This window comes from Euprymna scolopes, chromosome 32, assembly GCF_053919585.1.
Source record: "Euprymna scolopes isolate OS-2025 chromosome 32, ASM5391958v1, whole genome shotgun sequence".
Classification (NCBI taxonomy): domain Eukaryota; kingdom Metazoa; phylum Mollusca; class Cephalopoda; order Sepiida; family Sepiolidae; genus Euprymna; species Euprymna scolopes.
The window spans coordinates 78,038,458-78,058,457 of NC_136513.1; the positions used below are offsets into that span (position 1 = coordinate 78,038,458).

At 32.4% G+C, this 20,000-nt stretch overlaps 1 protein-coding gene across 1 annotated transcript in view; it reads right to left on the reverse strand.

The window, feature by feature from the left end:
* The window catches only part of LOC145256445 (SRSF protein kinase 1-like), a 583,024-nt gene that overhangs the window by 557,533 nt on the left and 5,491 nt on the right, over positions 1-20,000 (reverse strand). The window lies entirely within an intron of this gene.

Below are 20,000 nucleotides of genomic sequence, written 5' to 3' on the forward strand. Positions count from 1 at the left end.
TAAAGTATATTTTTATTCTTGAAGCTGATTATTCAACAAATTAAGATTTTAAAGTATATTTACGAAATATATTTTTTATTCTTGAAGCTTATTATATACCCAAGGGTTTAACCTACGTCTGCCATCCAGCCATAATCTGCTGAGGTTATTGCTGGCTCCAGAACCAAAATTACAATTCATGAATTGTGTTCTTGGATACCTAAATAAAATAATATATATCCCATTAATAATTATTCTGACAATAAAATCAGTCTATAGCTCCAAGTGTGTTTTACCCTTGCATTTTTGGATAAAATCATTTAGAACAAAAGTAATTTTAACAAGCAGGGTTTTTTTCCAAATTTTACTTGTCAGAGAACAATATCAATTGATTTCCAATTCATTAAATGCTAATTTATTTATTCATTTTTTTATATAATTGCTAGTTTGTTGTTAAGTTATTTTATTGATCTGGAAACAGTACCACTTATTTCACCATCAATACTACTACGACTAAAAAAAGCTCGCGGTTATGGAACAATATTGCTAATCTTGGTTAAGCCTTATTTTATATTTATATTACTTATCCAGTGTAGAATAATAGAAACTATAGTTGCTTACTAGATTTGGATCCTTTGTTTAGACTACATCATTCCAAGCTATTTAACTCTACATTAAAACTTAGCCTTGCACCCAAGGATCTTTATTGTTACAGAATGTTTTTACCTCAGTTACATTTAAGGCGTGATAGCAGAAACCTATTCCTGTGAAGCATCCAGCCTTTTATTTAATATTTCTTCTTTAGAATTCACTATGTAGAAGGCTCCCAAAAGACATAGGTTGCACCTTTTTGATTTCCCAGAGCTATACTTACTCCCTCCATCCACTACTGACCATTTCAATTCAAAATCTTTATTGTTTCTATTAAGTTCCCTGACCCAATCCCCTAATGCTGTTGTATTGCTCCTTTTATTTCTAATGTCGATTCTTGTACCATCCCCCCTGCTATCGTTAACACCTTCTCTATTAGTTTCCATCTCTAGTTCCTTTTTAAAGGATACTATGTGGTTTCTATAGCTTTCCTTAAAAACGCAATCAGTGCTCCCCACCCCATGATATATCTTCTTGGTACTATCGGTCTTAATCTCACATTTATACACTGTTTCTGAGGTTAGACATTTACCACCCAACGGACAATTGCCAGGTATTCTGCAGTTACATTTTCTAAGACACTTTCATTTGATGCTAACTTGTAATTATTCCTTATTTTGCGGATTTTCCTGTTGTTGGAGTTTATTATAGTGTTAGTTAAGTTGCTTGAAGTCGAGAAAGATAATTTTACCCAGTTTCTATCTATTATTTTGATTAATCTATTCTCCGGAGGGAAGTATTTATCAATTATTCCGTAGAATTCCCTAGGTATATTGTTTTTGATATGCTTTCTGAACGGCGGATTGAACCAAACCTGACTCTTGCGTCTATTTCTCTTATTACCTGTTCTGCTGCTTTATTATTACTCCTTCCGTCCCATTCTTTTGATCCTTATTAACGTATCCCTTATTAATCTTTGGTTTCTTTTTAGCTCTCATTGCCATGTTATACGATATTGTGCAGTTAGGTTTGTTGTTCTTACTGTTATTGGTCCTCATGTACTTTATTTTTCCGTTGTATCCCGATCTCAGAAGCACTTCATTGTAATATTCCTTGTTTTTATCAAAAAGACTCTCATTCTTAGAAAGTTCGGAAACTCTTTTGGAAATGTTGGGGATAAGCGCCTTCTTCATACACTTTGGATGATTCGATTGGTAATCTATGTTGAATATTTTCTGGTTGGGTTTGTGATATGGTTCATATGTGTTATCGTTTAAGTTTAGGGTAACGTCTAAAAAGTTAACTTTCTTGTAATTGCTGTCTATTGTTATCTCTAATTCCAATTCCTTAAAAAAAACTTCTGATATTTTTCCTTGATTTTTCCGTAATGCGATCGCTAGAATTAACTATAAAAAATGCGTCATCCCTATAAAGCCCCCCCCCCATTTAAACCGGGGATTTTCCTGTCTATCTCCCTTAATAAGTACAAGCCTACCAAGTCAGTAACCCACGCAGAGTCCGGGTACCCATTGTGACGTCAAAATGTCCCTCTCTATTTTTTCTAGTTCACACTTCCCCGTTATATCTGATTAAGATTTTTCTAGCTATTTTTATAATTTCAATTTCCAACTGTTTCAAGTCCGTTTCCTCCTCTGCTAGTTTAAGTGCTTTCTCGAATAGTATAGGGAAAATTGAAGGGTAGTACGCATCTATGTCGAACATGATAAATTTACTTTTTCTGGTTTTTCGGGAACCTATCGAATCACTTGATTACTTCACCCGAGGAAATCCAGAGGTTGTGCTTAATTTTTGATTTTAAAGTTGGTATGATTCTGTCTAGTATCTGTTTACTGATATTACCTATGTCGGATGCACATGGAGGAATAAGTTTAATACTGGGTTAATTATTGAAGTCCGGTTTATGGTTCTTCAATAAAAACTGAGGGTTAAGTGAGGTATAAACCTCTATTTTATCCTGAATGTTCATTTTCTCACAAATTTTTAATGCTAACAAGTTGATTCTAAATAGATCATCTCCAGTTGCTTTCTTGTACTTATTATTAAGTTCAGTTAAAATGAGATTGTTACATGTTTGAAAATTAATATTGTAAATATTCATAGTTTTATCTGCTGGTACCATAAGGTTAAGGTTGTCCACTATTTTTTTGAAAGTCTTATTAATGTTTTTTTTTTTAACTTAGGGTTAAAATACTCATGCTTTTTTTTTTAACTTTAAAACTCTTTACCATATTTATCAAGTCCATCTCGAAGCGTTCCGAGGATTGCAACTGCTTGTTAAAATTAACCACTATCATGCAATATATATATATATATATATATATATATATATATATATATATATATATATATATATATATATATATATATATATAGCAAAACTGGTAATTACTAAAAGCCTGAAGTAGGTGCTCAATACTATTGCAGAGCAAATATATATATATTTTTTTATTTTATTACCGTTTTATCTGTTTAGTTACACATGTTTCTGTTACCGAATCGTATCAACGATCCAGCAACTTCGCCAGACTTGAACAGAAGTGCTTATTAATAATTAAGGTAATAACCATTTCTGTTCAAGTCCGAGGAAGTTGCTGGATCGTTGATACGATTTGGTAACATAAACATGTGTAACTAAACAGATAAAACGGTAATAAAATAAAAAAAATTATATTTGCTCTGCAATAGTATTGAGCACCTACTTCAGGCTTTTAGTAATTACCAGTTTTGCTATATATATATATATATATATATATATATATATATATATATATATATATATATATAGACAGAATTTCATTATTCGCGCATATTTTATTGAAGATGATCTTCGTTCTTTTTATTAATAAAATAAACTTTGACAACAGCAGCCGAATTCTCCACCTATTTTAACACGATAAAGGTGAAGAGAAGAGAAAAAAAAATTCAAATTAGGCGAAACTACACATAGTAAATTAGTAATAAAAACAGTAAAACGACAGAGAACAAATCAATCAATAAGTAGGATGCACAGAAAGAACAACCCTGACGATGATCAATCGAGACCGAAAACGTTCGGTAAACTAGGGGACTTTATAAGAACTTTGGATCCCACAACAAAAATACTTGTACGAAAACAAGAAAAATTCGAAAGAAAGATCATAAAAAGAAGAACCAAGATCCTCTTCAATAAAATATGCGCGAATATATATATATATATATATATATATATATATATATATATATATATATATATATCTTGCACGGTATATATATATATATATATATATATATATATATATATATATATATATATATATATATCTTGCACGGTATATATATATATATATATATATATATATATATATATATCTTGCACGGTATATATATATATATATATATATATATATATATATATATATATATATATATATATATATATATATATATTGCATGGTAGTGGTTGAGTCCAGTGACAAGGAAAAGTACAATAATACGACCGAAAACATTACCAAAATAAGTGGAGAGTACATAGAGCACGTAGCATTTGCATATGGTCACCCATTTTAGTACTGACTAAGCTCAGCGTCACTTAACCTCGGTGGTATAACCGAAACGGATGTATCTACGTGATTATTCTGTATAATGGGCCACTCGAGATTAGAGTTAATTAGCTTGTCAAAAGGACATTGAAGCAACTTGAGAGTTGGTAACAATGATTAAGACGAGCCAGGAATTAGATTTTTTGGGTTTGTATTACTGTACACATATATTCGAAAAAGTTGTCAAAAAACAAATATATAACAAATAAATGTTATCAAAGGCAAGATAAGTTACTTTTCTACCTAACTGGATATGTTTTTAGTGTTTTTATTTAATGTAACATGTTTATTCCGATCGAAAAACATAGTGTTACCGATGTATTGGAAAATTTTAAATGGTGTCCGACTCTGTCTTTGACACGATAAGTTTGGGAAAAGGAGTTAAAAATTAAAAAAAAAACCTATACAAATACTGTTAGAAACTCGCTCAATATGTATTACCGTGACATAGACTGTAAATGGGTGAGATAAAAAGAGAAAGGGGATACGGGAAGAAGAAAAAGGGGGTAAAAGGTGGGTTATTGTTTTTGTTTTTGGTTTTGCAGAACATAATTAAATTTTGTCAAAGGAAGTAGAAAAACAAAACAAAAAAAAAACATCAATGTTAGGTGCATTTCGTCTCAGGAAGCCAATATCTTCAGACAGCCTGATCTCATAGCACCAGAGGTATGGCATAAAGGTTAGTTTTTATTTATTTTTTTATGCGTTTGTCACCATTTATCTAAGTCTACTTGATGATAAGGGTTAATGAGTGTACGGTGGTCACGGGAACAACAGTATAGTAATAGTTAGTGATGGAAATAGGGTATAATTGGATTATTTAGGGGGGCATCTCAACAACCATGTTGTAGTCACCTAGAAAGCAGACCACTGAAACAGGCGGGCGGTTCTAGGAAGGAAGCTTTGTTAATGGAATTTGCGTTTAGATTTGGGCACAGATGGAGAGTGGAAGAAATAGTGGTCGTGTTACATGGTCATTACACTTTACTTAAGTAATTCATAAAAATAAAACTAGAAATAAATAAATAATAAAAATCCGGATCAGCATATTTTCTTTCTTTTTAACTAAAGTCTTTATTACCGTTATTGTCGGCACCACATAAAAGTCTATCGCTGCCACATGTCCATCTTAGCCTGATTTGCGCTTCTCCTTCATCCAACAACACGCCAAGTCACTGCTGCCCATGTCTTTACACATCCATTTTTTCGACATGCACTTTTTTCAGCTATTTCTTGCCTGCATCTTTACACATCCATTCTCTTCGACAACAACTTCGTTTCTTCCCGAGCACATGCTGTAGTTTTCTCTCTTTTCTCGTTCTTATTTTCGCGCACACCTCCTAATTTGCATATGCACGTTTTTCGGCTACCGCTGCTGCTAATCTCCCTGCAAGCTAGCCATCCTTCGCTTCACCACCATCTTCCCACACGCTTTCCAACACAACCATCTTTCCAACATGCATTATGTTACATACCTTCCTTTCCAAAAAAAAAAAATATTTACAAGAATTTAATTAAACCTGCCTTAGGTAATAAAAGAAAACAAGGAAAGACAACTCAAAATTTCACACAATAAAACACGAATAATTAAATCCAAATAAAAATGTCTTAGTATATAATCTGTTCGATATTTTCATTTTATATCTTTCTCGTCAGAAATTTCTTTCCCTATTTATTCTTCTTTTTTTCATCTATAACATATTCTTCCAAATATTTAAAGGCAACGTTTTAGTACGTTGAAAAAAACAAACAAACAAGTAAACTTTTTAAATAGCGAAGATTTCAGAGATGGGGGGATTTTCAGAATTTCACTGAAGCAGTGTTGAAGTGTTTCAGCTTGGTTGTGCAAGAATACAGTTTCAAATGTTAAAAATATTTTACAATGTCAGTCAAATCATTGTAATACCAAATCAGAGTTTGCATAGTCTTTGATGTTTATTGGTCCTGAGTCTTCAAATTCACCAAACTGAAACGGAATAGTTTTATTTTAGTAATGAAGTCAGTTTCTTGCTTCTTGACAGTTTTTATAAGACATGTTATAATTTTGTATTCCAAGATACATTTATAGATATATATATACATTTTTTCGTGTGATTTATTTTTTGCGCAGCTCTTATTCTTATTCTCTTATATAAACCCTCGATTTTCTCTCAATATCCTATTAGTCATACAATTTATATCTCTCCTTGCATATTGATAGATTTTTATGCCAATTGACCAAATAGTTTTCTTATGGTTAAAACTTCCTCTTTGAAACCCTTGACTAAACCAGTCCTATGGCTCATTTATTACTTTATTGCTCAGTTACTTTTAAGGAGATTATTTGAGAGAATCCTTTATTTAATCCCTGGGACCTTTTGTCTCTTAACGGCTCAGCGCATATTTGGCGAAATTATTCAAGACAATTTTTGCATATACTTTTTGTCTCTTGAGTGCTCAGTCATTTCTGACAAGATTATTTACGATTAACACCTGACCTAACGGGCCAGAGACATTATCTATGCCCCTCCACTTAATCAGATATCAACATTATACAACAATTATTGCATTTTTCCTTTTTCGTGTCACAATACAGTTTAACTTATCATTAAGCATCGGCAGTTCTATCTAAGTCGAGCATTGTTTATTCACTCACTACTCTCTAATTTCCACTATCCTCTGTTCGTACCCCCCAAAGTCTAGTCACTAACTTCTGATGGCTAGGTTACGTGCATACCCGGGAAATTTGATTCGTTGTCTGAGGTTTGTCGACCACATTCGGACTTTCTACAGAAAAAAATTGTCGCTATTTATATTCTTCATCTCGATAACCGAGGACTGTGAGCACTTATCTTTCTATCATAGTGGCAATGCAATAAAGAGTTTTAACTTCAAAGAATAATTTCCTCCATGTCAAGTATTCTCCCCAACTGTCAAGCAGTCAAAAATTACAACTCTTTATAGAAATAAAATCAGACTTTTTTCTTTTAGCACTTACTTTTTTTTAGTACTTATTTTAGCTCGTATTTTTCCTTTTACACGCGTTATAATTGTTTAAACATTTATTCTAGTTTTGCAAAACCTCCAGCGAAGTTCTTCAAATTTTAAAACTTTGTAATTCATAGCAATAAAACTGAGTTACCACTTCCAAACACAAACTTATAAAAAATATGTTCAAGTCAAAATAGTTTATTCCAAATTACTTTCTAAAACAAAACAAGCTATTTTCTACGTTAAAATGAGACTGAAACAATATCTCTTATAATAATGTATAACCAAACCATAAGACAAGAACATTTGTATTTAAGACTAAAACAACCACGGCCCCTGCAAAACCAGAAAATATGACTGACAGGAGAGAAAAAATTCGAAAGTGAGCAGACAAAAAGAAAAGCAAACAAACAAGTGACCCCAAGACTGATTAAATATCTCTTTCTTCTTTTCTTTGCTCAGTTTTCCACTTTCGGCCGTTTTGTTTTTAAGTCTTTATTTGCGACTGCGTTTGTTTCTTTTTTTTTCTTCGGTCCTCTTTTGCAACTGTATTTTTCCGTGATAACGTTTCTTTTTTTTCTTTTTTTTCTTTATATTGACCGTTTTATGCTAAAATGCCCAGTCACGGTGTCCGAAATAAATGGCAAACAAATAAAGCTAATAAATAAATGAAAATCCAGGTTGGCATTTTTTTCGTGTTTTGACGAAAATTTTTATTATCGTTAGTTTCGGCAGTCTTATATATATATATATATATATATATATATATATATATATATATATATATATATATATATATATATATGTGTGTGTGTGTGTGTGTGTGTGTGTGTGTGTGTGTGTGTGTGTGTGCGTGTGTGTGTATGCGTGCGCGCGCGTTTATGTGTGACAAAATCATATGGTACCCCACTCGAAAACTCGCCGACCCCAGCATTGTCTTTATGGTCTTCTCTTTCATGTTCTCTTTTGGTTATGGCGTCGTCTCTATCAGAAGTATAAATATAAAATAAAAAAGGGAAACAGAAAAGTACACAAACTCCGACACATTCTGTACATATTGGTCGCACTCTGTGTGCGTAAGGAACTACCCTCCAAGTGCTACGGTCCATATGTACGTTATATCGCGATCGTGTCCCCAAGTTGCCCTCAGCTCATTTCCGTCTGTTAAAGCTCTCTCAATCTCGCCCAAACCACAACCTGCCTTTAACAAAAGTTATAACAGTCAAACAAGAACAACAAATCAAAACTCGACTTTCAGAAATGTGCATCTAAACCTCTCGCTAGCCAAAGAGTATTTGAGTACCATTAGAAAACATTCAGCAAAGCAATTCCGTTTTGGACAGGCTCCTGCCAACAGGCACAGGATGCTCATATAAGAGAGCGAAAATAAACCTCGCTTCTCCATCCAAGAAATAAAGAGGAGGAATTTTAACTCTTTCCAAAGGACTTTTAATCACCTTTTTATATAAACAGGCTGATATGATCCTGCGAAGGTGATATATATCATTTGAAGTAACTGTGCGGGCTGGCTTCAGTTCCAGTAATAATCTGGAAAGTCACGGTACTGAACGAGTGTCGTATTCGCAGCTGGTGTTACATCATTACATCCCGCCCCTTCCCCAAGTAATTTTTTCCGTGAAATTTAGCTTTAATATCTTCTCTTTTTAGGGCATGGACATAACTGTTTCACTTTTCTCCTCAGTTTTTTTTTTTTTTTACACAATTCTTCTCTTGAGTTCGAGAATACCTTCATAGATGAATACTGACTAATCGGAACAGCGATTTTAAGCGAGTCATATAGGACTTCTAATATTCTTCACTGACTTTAACTTGAAAGTCATCTACAGAAAAATCTAATTTTGAAAACGCTGTACCACCGTTTTATTCAATAAGTATATATTTTAGATACACATGGTCTTTCAAGCATTCATTCAACCCATTCGAAAAATAATCACATATTTTAATTTTCCGATTTTTGTTTTTTATATATACGTTTAACGACGCCCAATTCGAATAATCGACTTTTGAAATTACGCCAATTCTAATTCATATTTATTGCGTCTAATGTCGGAAATTGAACTTTTTGGGGCTTAAAAATGGGTTTAACATTTTCCTTTAATTCGAAGTCAATTTCTGTTTTTTTGCACAAATTGAGTTCTCCTGAAAAATAATCCAGGGAATTCGCTTTTTAAATCCGTAATAAATCTTTCCGTCTATTTCAACATATTTTTCTCTACGACGTTAATGTTGTAACAGAAATAATTTATTGATACTTCCCATAAGTCTATCTACTCTACACCAAAAAGATTTTCTGAACGAGGAAGTACATACACTTTCAATTCATGAGTTTTTCCTTTGAACTTTAATTTTGTACCTCATACACCCTGATAATCTTTTCTGTGTTCATTAACCGTGAAAAACGTATTTTCTCCCCAAGTTTGTTCGTTTATTACCGAGATATCACTTGCTGAATCGAGTAACAATTTTACTCATTTAGTTTCATATTTAGATACTTTTTTCTTTGATCCTCCTTCATTTCGTTTAGACAAAACTGTATTCACCTTCGATTGCGACTTTTTTGTTTGTTTTTTACTTGTCTCTGTTTGTACACGCCCACAATTAACGCGTATTTTATCCTTAAAAAACAGTCCTTTTGCACATAACAATTTTTTCTTTATTTGAATTCAACTTTTTTTCTTACAATTTCTCTTTTCTCTTCAATCCGATTATTATCTTTTGTTTTTATCATTTATTAGAATCTGGAATTTCTTCGTTTTGTAGCGTAACGTTTGGGTTTCGATAATATTAAGAATTGTTGTTCTAATTTCTTTGTCCTTCGGTGTCGTTGGACTTTGGACAAAAATGAAACATTTAAATATGTCGCTCAAAAATTCCATTAAATCAAATGTCTCACACCGTGCGTTAAGCATATAAACACTACAATAGAAAAATGCGAGCACGAAAAGTAATTTGGTTAAGCTTAAACATGGAATTGATTATATAATGTTATAAATATAATTTAAAAAATTCTTAATGCTGCAATATTTTAAGTTATGAATTTATTATTTTTTACTAGAATATCTTGTTCTTTTCTTTTCCAGTTTTAACAACTAGTCCTTTACGTTTCCATATTAAAGTTTAACCATATTACTTTTCATGCTCGCATTTTTCTATTATAATCCATGATTTTTCCAGACTTCTAGTAAATTCACTTGTTCTTTGTTTAATTTCAGTTTTATTTTTTGCCCCCGTAAACATAACATACACATATGCAATAACAATGTACGGCATTCGTCTATTTTCAATAAAATCTCCTAGTTATCTCCCTTTCATTCTTTCATTCTGTCTGTTTCACTTGTTACTTCTTGTTTCACGACAGCAGCGAATTGGTAGCAACAGTAGTCGCTGAAGCGACGTAGTTGCTATGGAAACCAGTAATAAAAACGTTGCTCACCTCCTTAGTTTTTTTTTTACGGTTTTGTAAACCAGTAAATTCATCATAACTTTTGTTTTACTGAACGAAAATTGAAAAAATGTTTTTCACAATATAGCTGAGAAGGTGATATATAAACTGTAATAATTGTTTGAAATTTAGTCGAAAAATGAATGAGCGCTGAAATTTTAAAGCAGTTCTAAATGACTAAAACTGTCACTTAACCATATATTCAAACACAGTAGTGTTTGAATGATACGTGACAAAAATCATCGTCCTTATGTTTTACGATATTTAAACACTTATATCGCGTATACAACAGACTTTTATCGAAAATTTTCGAAAAGATTTGTATTGTTTCACTAAATAATAAGTACTCTGGTTTGTTTGAAAGGATTAAATTCGCGTATTTAGTATTTTCTTCTGTTCATAACTTTTGTATCAATAGCGGTATTTCGTCCAACAATTGTTCGCATCTGTTCGTAAATATTGTTTCAAACCTACGAAAATCAGTTGGATTGCTTAATCAATATCTATATTGTCTAAGCATATTTGTAAGATAGCCAGTGACATGTATGTAACAGCAGCGGAAACTCACATATGCAAATGAACAAGCCGGTGCATAAGGTGACGTCACAGCGGAGGAAGAAAAGGCGAAGAAAAAGGGAGAGAAAAAAAGGAACCACAGCGAGGGCGACTTGGAGGCATATGTGAATGCGAGATGAACTTTTAAAACAAGATGCAATCCAAACTTTGACCAAAAATATGGTCGGACGATCGTGTGCTGTGAGGCGAGCTGCAGACAAACCAGTGGAAAGAAAGGCAGACATTAAAAAAAAAAAAACCTGCGTGGCGGCGATTAGACATGAGCAGACCTATCGACACAGAATGAGAAAAAGTACGTGTTCAACACAGCAGAGTTTAGCTAAATAAATGGCGAACGCAGAGACTTGTAAAGCCAAGATGTAGGTGTAGTTTGAAAAGTACCATGAATAAATGCCTTTTTGTTTCAATTAAGAAAAAACGAGTCGAATTTCTTTCCTTTGTTCCCTTGCAAGACTTTCATATACAATGTCGTCGGGTCTGTGTTAAAAAGTAACGACAGGATTACAACTTATTCTCAGCTATTTTCCGTCTGCAATTGGGTTGTAGAACCGATCACACAATCCGTGACAGGTGGAACGCACAGTTCCCATACACAGGGTTTCACTATATAATATCCGAATTACCGAATTATATGCCTTTTTCCCCCCGCATCATACAACAATTCATGCCTTGTTTTCCGACAAATTCCCTGGTCAATTCAAATCACCATGACTTTAATACTTTTACCCCCAAATCGCCAGTACGTGATGTACGATCAATCCATGTTTCTGCCACAGCCGGCAAATTGATCAGATCCCTTAACAAATCACATAGTACATTTTCTCATAAAACTTACCATGTTCCTAGCAAGCTTTAGTTAATCGGTGATGGAGAGATGAACCAATGCTGTGTTATGTATGGAACACCACTATATGAACAAAAATTGCAATTTTTAACAACTGCCAATTCTAGGCTTAAGCAACTTCTGCTCCCTGATGCCAACCGAACACCAAGAGAATGTAATCCTTGTATCGGGAGTGAGTGCACGTAGTCACGTCTCATGTTCATAGTCAACACGTAGGAAAAACCTACCCTGGCTTTGCTGGAGGCATCCTACCTCCATTGCCTCTCAATATAAATATCGCCTGTCTGTTTAAATATATGTATGTATGTATGTATGTATGTATGTATGTATGTATGTATGCCTAAAACTTGTACCGCGAAGGAGGAAAAGAACGCGAAAAAAAAATCGTGACGTCTTTGCCGTCGCGTTCATCGCCTAACTAGAAGTGGCTAAGGTTTAAATAAAGGCCAGTCAATCGAAAAGAGGGGATGACTTTTGAAAATATCGGCGAAAAAAGCGACCCCGCCCTGAAAAAAAGTGCCCAGTTGTGGGTGAAGGAATTAATGTTTGTAGCCAATTTTTCGATATTTGTCGTCTGACGGGTGGAGCTTCAAAACAATACCGATCTCGTAAAAATCCGCCGCCTCTGTCGAAAGTTTAGGCATACTACATACACACATACATACATAATACATACATACATTTAAACAGACAGGTGACATTTATATTATAAATTATATCGGAGCCAATATATAGTAAAGATTTAAAAAATTATTTAAAAAAAAATGACTCGTGAATCGAAACCAAAACGCTTAGTTTACGATTTACCTTTTTCTTTGACATTAATGCCTGAGCTATGAAGACATGTTTGCTGCAAGGCTAGAAATTAAAACATGAACTAATAGCTATTACGTTATGTATGTATATTCGTAATGCCATCGTTCGACCTTCACCTGGCAAATTCCATTTTTTTAATTTTCACATTTTTGCACCGATTTTTCCGAGCTAAAACCCAAATACAAAGTTTCGCATGTGTTCTAATACCCTATATATTAAGTTTCATGTTTGTAGACAGTGGAGTTTGGTAGGCATTTTTTAAAAACAAATATATATATACGCATACATAAATATATTTAGAAAGATGTTTGTGTGTACTATAACTTTTTACGCAAATATTATACAAGTATAAATCATATAAAATATCTGCATGAATATAATTACACGTCATAGTTAACTAAAGATGATTATCTCATGAGAAAACCGAAAAATCTAATACGGAATTAATTAAAATGACTGTTTAAAAGAATATGTAAATTAGCTAGATCTTTTGTAGATTAATGCAATTTCACGACCCATATATAACAAAGTTGTATTTTCTGTTTAAATAATTAGAAAAAAAGGGTTTTAATATGAATATCAATACACACACACAAACAGTTTTGTAGCAGAAAAATCATTCATTTAATTATTATCTCAATCAATCAATCAATCAATATATATATATATATATATATATATATATATATATATATATTGTTGAGGAAAATTGTCGGTTTTTCGCTTTATGTCACAAGATTATTAGTTGCGGGTTTTTATAATGATTATAAGAGCCCATTGAAAGTGTGTAAGTTCTCATAATATATATATATATATATATATATATATATATATATATATATATAGTGAGTTGAGCATATTGGGGAGTGAAACAACAAACTGTCGCTAGCGTACAAAGCAATGTTCTTTGTGTAAACAAATAGAGCGTCTGGACAATGTTTAAACATTGTAATTTCGCATTCCTATTTTAGCAGCCAAATAGCGTAACGGTTAGTAATGTCACGTAGGCAGTCGAGTTCCAATTCTAACTTAAGTTAGTTGCTAGTGTAGCTACACTGAAGAAGTGATACTGCGAAACAGTCGGTCTAGATAGCTATAAATAGTCTCTATCTTGGGTTAAGAATATTGGGGAGCGAAATAACAAACTACAATAGAATGCCGGAATACGGTGGCTTTCAGGTTACGATGTGGAGTACAATGTTTTTTGCCCCGCCTTACGGTGTTATTTATAATGTTATTTGATTATATACATGTGTATTATATACTGTACTGTATTTAGCAACCAAATATAGAAGAGTATAAGAATGCTATATATTTAAATATTAAAAAACATGGATATTTTCAATTTTTTTACGACAGTCTCTAGTCTATTTCTTTTTGAAAAAGAGATAAAATTCTCGAAACATTGAATATTTCCACCATTACAATTACTTTAAATAGTAAGTCCATAGATATTTGCGATTTTTGGAAAATAAATAATTATACGATGATAAAAAAAAAAACCCACAAGACCTTCGTACGTTTGTCCATTATGGTTCATACATCGCATCAATTCAACATCCGGTTCCCTACACTTCTATGGCCTTTTTATACTCCTCTATATTTATTTACCAGCAATGCTTCCAGCAAAGTAATTATATATATATATATATATATATATATATATATATATGTATATATATATATATATATATATATATATATATATATATATTTTTTTTTTGTGTACAGAAAGTTGTTAGTTGAGACAGGTCATTGGTACCGTCAGTTTCAAGCCCGATAATAAGGCCCGTTTAAGGTATCCTTATCAAGCTCTCTTCAGCCAATATTCGTCTATCTTATAACCGGAAGTGTGAAGTATATATACCTCGCGAATCCATGTTCAAATCTCGTTTTGTATAATCCCCCCCCCCTTTTTTTTTTTTTTTTATCTATCTATCTATCTATCTATATCTATATATATATATATATATATATATATATATATATCGGATAATGTAATACCTAATTTTCAACTTTGAATTATTTTAATTTAAGATCTAATTTCGAAAAAATGTTTTTTTATATGAATCGATTTTAATTTGAACCCCATTTAATTTTAAAATCTCTTTCCTTATGTATAAAACCTTTAAAATCTGTATTGGTATCGGTTAAAAACTTAAAAATTCGTTTAATTATATCGAATTACATTTATTTATTATATATATATATATATATATATATATATATCCATTTTAAAATTTGGAAACTGATGAATGACACAGGTAAGAAATTCATTTTTATAGCATGAAAAGGTTAGATAATGTAATTAAGAATAAGAAATTAGATTAAATATTTGTAACGTGTCTTCTTCCTAAGTTTAAAGGGAGGTGGTGTTTAATCAACACTGCTGGGGAGCCATGATGTAATATGCTGTTTTGTTTTTAAATTCATGAAACAGTATTTCGTGATAAGCAACTGATGAATCCTTTAAAAACATAAATTATTAGTGTTATGGTAAATTCTAGAGCAGTCTGATACAGTGATTGCAGGTGATTCAATGACTTACTGACTAGATGGTTTTCCAACGAATGATAAAAAATTATATATTTTGTATAGTTTTAAAGGTTAAAAACTTCAAAGACTATATATATATATATATATATATATATATATATATATATATATATATATATATATATAAGGCTATATGTCTGTCTGTCTTCATATATTCAAACTCTATCTTCTAAGACTATTGCATTTTTTAAGGACCGTTCTTTTATGGGTCTTTAACCGATCAAAGCAGTTTTTAAGAGGTCAAAAATCGGTCAAAATTGAAAAAAAACGTTATACATATTGTACATCTATCATAGTTTATTCTTAATTTTTATTTTTTAATCTGTTCTTATTCGTGTCACATTGGTACAGTGGTAACGTCATAAGCTGAGGATGCTACATTTTCGGTTTCGATTCTAGCTGATGGCACGCAAATACTTTTTTTTTTACTTTTGAAATCACGACTCTATAATAATATATACGAAATCTGGACAAATTAAAATATATTTAAGAGTACTTTACGCGTGGGCAAAACCGCCCCCCCACACACACATATATATATATATATATATATATATATATATATATATTTGCTTACTGTATTTTGGGGAAAGAGTCTCAGTTTCTTTCCGTTTTTTACTTCATTTTTAAGGGATTTAACGTGACATAATTATTTTTTATAATAAACCTTTAACCGGCGTTTTCCGATCGAAGTCTGCTCCCCTCCTTGCAAAAAAAGTAAACTACGGTTGTCCCTGAATAATTGCGGACACTGGCGGCCGTTGCCGAAATGAAATAATATAGTTTCACTGGCGATTAGTGATGTTTGATGAATAGACACCCCAAAATCTTCATGTAAAGAAAGACACCCCCTTCTTTTTGTGGTGGGGGATGTGGAAAAGTAATTCCTCCAAATTTAACCGTGATAATCGTTGGCAATGTAGCCATCTGCAAATGCTAAAAAAAAATAATTGGGGAGTGGCAGTGTGGGTAGAAGAGAAGTACAAACCTGGCAGCAGGTGAATTACAGTGTATAAGTCAGGTCTGCATATCTCTATAAGTACTTGTCTCCGCAAAATTTGATTGAGGTTTTCGTAATCAGCGTAGTTGAAAACCTTTAGGAGTAGCCATTCTAAAGAAAATTATGGAGGTGGATCTTATGTACAAATTTACCCTCCCCGAAAAAAGTTAACGTGTGCGCAAAAGCGAAAATCAGATTGAAATAAAATACTCCATCAAATTCAATTCCCTATGTAATGAAATTTACGTTTAAACTGTAGCGAAGATAGTCGGTGTAAAAAATCGCTAATTGTGGCTAAAATCAGACCCTAATTTGCAAACACGCGCGTAGGTCTGTCAATTCAGGTACGAAAGCAAAATATGAAAAATAGCAAACAGTTTGACAAAATGGATGATAAAGTAAACATATTTATATGAGAAGATGACGGTAAAAACTAAGAAATTAATTCATAAAAGAAAATTACGTATATGTTTTATCCGATAAAAAAGCCAAAATGTGATAAAAAAAAAAATCGATTGCTAAAAGAAGCTTACATATATGTTCATTATAAGGGTGGTAAAAAAACGGTAAAACTTGCGGAGAACGCTCATTTTTACGGTTGTTATAAAAGAGAGAGAGAGAGAGAGGGCGGGAGAGAGAGAGAGAGAGAGAGAGAGAGAGAGAGAGAGAGAGAGAGAGAAAATAAAGAAATGTTTGGTGTTTTGTCTTCGCAGCTTGAGAGAGTGAGCGAGAAAGACAAAGAAATAGAGTGAGTGAGTGAGTGAGTGTGTGCGAGAGAGAGAGAGAGAGAGAGAGAGAGAGAGAGAGAGAAAGAAAGAGTGTGAGCGTGTGAGAGAGAGAGAAAGAAAGAGTGTGAGCGTGTGTGAGAGATAGATAGATAGATAGATAGAGAGAGAGAGAGAGAGAGAGAGAGAGAGAGAGAGAGAGAGAGAGAGAGAGAGAGAGGGATAAATGCATGTTGAACTCGGCGGCAATCGTAATAGATTGCACAGGTTTAAGAAAAGTATATGTAAGTAAAGTACGTAAGAAAGAAACGTAAATGTTTTTTTATAAGAATATAATTAGATACTCGAATAGGCGGACGAAGCGAGCGAGCGGGCAATGTAGTCATATCCAATCAGAAGGAGCGAAACTAATCTGGGGAGAAGTTATTATTTTCTGTAAGGGGAAGGTTATGTCAAAGAGTTTATGAATCAATTACGAAGGGTGAAACCCCATATCTGTTCAAATTTCAAAATACCTCCTGGTGTTGACTAGGAGCAGTATGAGGACTTGTTATTTAGTGGGGAAAATAGTAGCTACTTCCACTATAGATGGTTGCGACTGTGATGATGTTGCTCCTAGGATGTAATGTAGAATTTTACTATAAGGAATATATGTGTCTATAATAGCGTTCTAAAGATACATGAGATGGTGCATAATAGTCTAGACATAATAAATTTGTGTGTTGTTGAAAATCTAGTGTACTTTGGTTCAGAGGGGAATTTCTGCAATGAAAATATTATATATATATGGAGATAACAATTCTGCATTAATAAAAATATGATATTTATGCATATTTTACGACCGGAAAACGCCGCGCGGCCTGCTAGTATACAATAAAACGGTGTTTGTACCAGCTGGGGATACGTCCCTGACAATCAGTCCAACAGCCCGTTGTAGTTTTTTGGGGCTCTGCTTTGTTGGACTGAGATATGTTTCTGTTCAGTCTAAGGTGATCCACACTCCCAGACTTTCAGCCTTTTCTTTCTCTTCGAGAAGGAGTTAATTTATTGCTAATCGCCTTGTGCGATCCTACTGGGGAATGCCTACGAGACTGCTCACGATTAAGTTGCCAAAGAAATTCAAGGCGTGATACACATAATATCCCGTGAGATCTAATGTAGTTTGTTTGGCTAATAATAGTAATTAAACTATCCAAGCTTTATCTCCTATGAGTTGCATATAGATACAATAACTGACGTTTATACCAAATATATATATATATATATATATATATATATATATATATATATATATTTGGTATAAACGTCAGTTATTGTATCTATATCAGAAAAGTTTAGATGAGATAAGTCATCGGTACCGTCGGTTTCAAACCTGATAATAGGGGACCGTTTTAGATCCCCATATCAAACTCTCTTCAGCCGATACTCATCTGTTTTATAATATACATTATAAAATCTCGTTCAAATCTCGTTTTTTTTTTTTGTTAACAACGTAAAATTCAAATAATAACATAAAAAAATTTGTCCGTTTAATGTTTTGGACGCTAGAGAAAACAAAAGAAAGAGAAGAAAGGGAAAAAGAAAAAGAAGAAAATGAAAAAGAAAAAGAAAAGATGAAATTTATATACTTAAAAATGTTCTGTTATATGTTATTCTAATAAACTAATACAGTTTATCGCGTCACCTATGAAAAAAAATTTTTTTTTTATAAATCTATTGATTTTAATTTTTTTTTTCCGATCTCAAACGAAATTATTTTATCCTAATTATACGTTATAAAATCTCGTTCAAATCTCGTTTTTTTGTTAACTACGTAAAATTCAAATAATAACATTAAAAAAAATTGTCCGTTTAATGTTTTGGACGCTAGAGAAAACAAAAGAAAGAGAAGAAAGGGAAAAAGAAAAAGAAGAAAGGGAAAAAGAAAAGAAGAAATTTATATACTTAAAAAGTTTCTTTTATATGTTATTCTAATTAACTAATATAGTTTATCGGTTTATGAAAAAAATTTTTTTTTATAAATCTATTGATTTTAATTTTTTTTTTCCGGTCTCAAACGAAATTATTTTATCCTAAATCAGTTTTTATTTAATTTTATTCTTTATGTCTATGTATTATATACTATGTTTATATTGCTTGACCACCTTATTTAATATGAGTAAAATGTAACTTTCTTTTAAATAGCCGAAAGAAAACTGTTTTAGATACATTTTTAGGAGAGGGAGACAATGAATAAGGTATGTGTCAAGCAGACAAGGGTGTTATTCGTCATTGTTAAAGACTGTCCGGTTATTGTTCCGTTCGTTATTGTCGTGAATATGTGAAAACATCCACATACACACATAGAAAGACTATTAAATATACACATAATAGATGGACACATACAGACACCCCGCATACAAAGAAAAGTAACGGTGCTTATAATTCTAACCACTAGACGGTACACGAACATCGATTACAGAAATACGTATACTTTGTATCCACTAGACATACATAGACACGTATATATAAACTCGAAATGCAACATTTATTCGAAACTAGCGGGGAGTACCCGGAGTATCCGGGTGGAGGATATTGCCACAAGGATGAAGCGATGTTAATAATGGCTTCCACGTGGTTAAAATAAAAATTTAAAAAAAAAATAGTGAGAAAGAGTGAGGTGGGTAATTAGTTTTCCACGCTAACCATTAGGCCAAAGAGAATAGTGAATTCAATGAGTTGGTAATTAACTTTTGCCGGATGGAGGATATTGGCACAAGGACAAAATTTAAAAAATAAAAAAAAGATATATATATATATATATATATATATATATATATATATATATATATATATATATATATATATATAGAGAGAGAGAGAGAGAGAGAGAGAGAGAGAG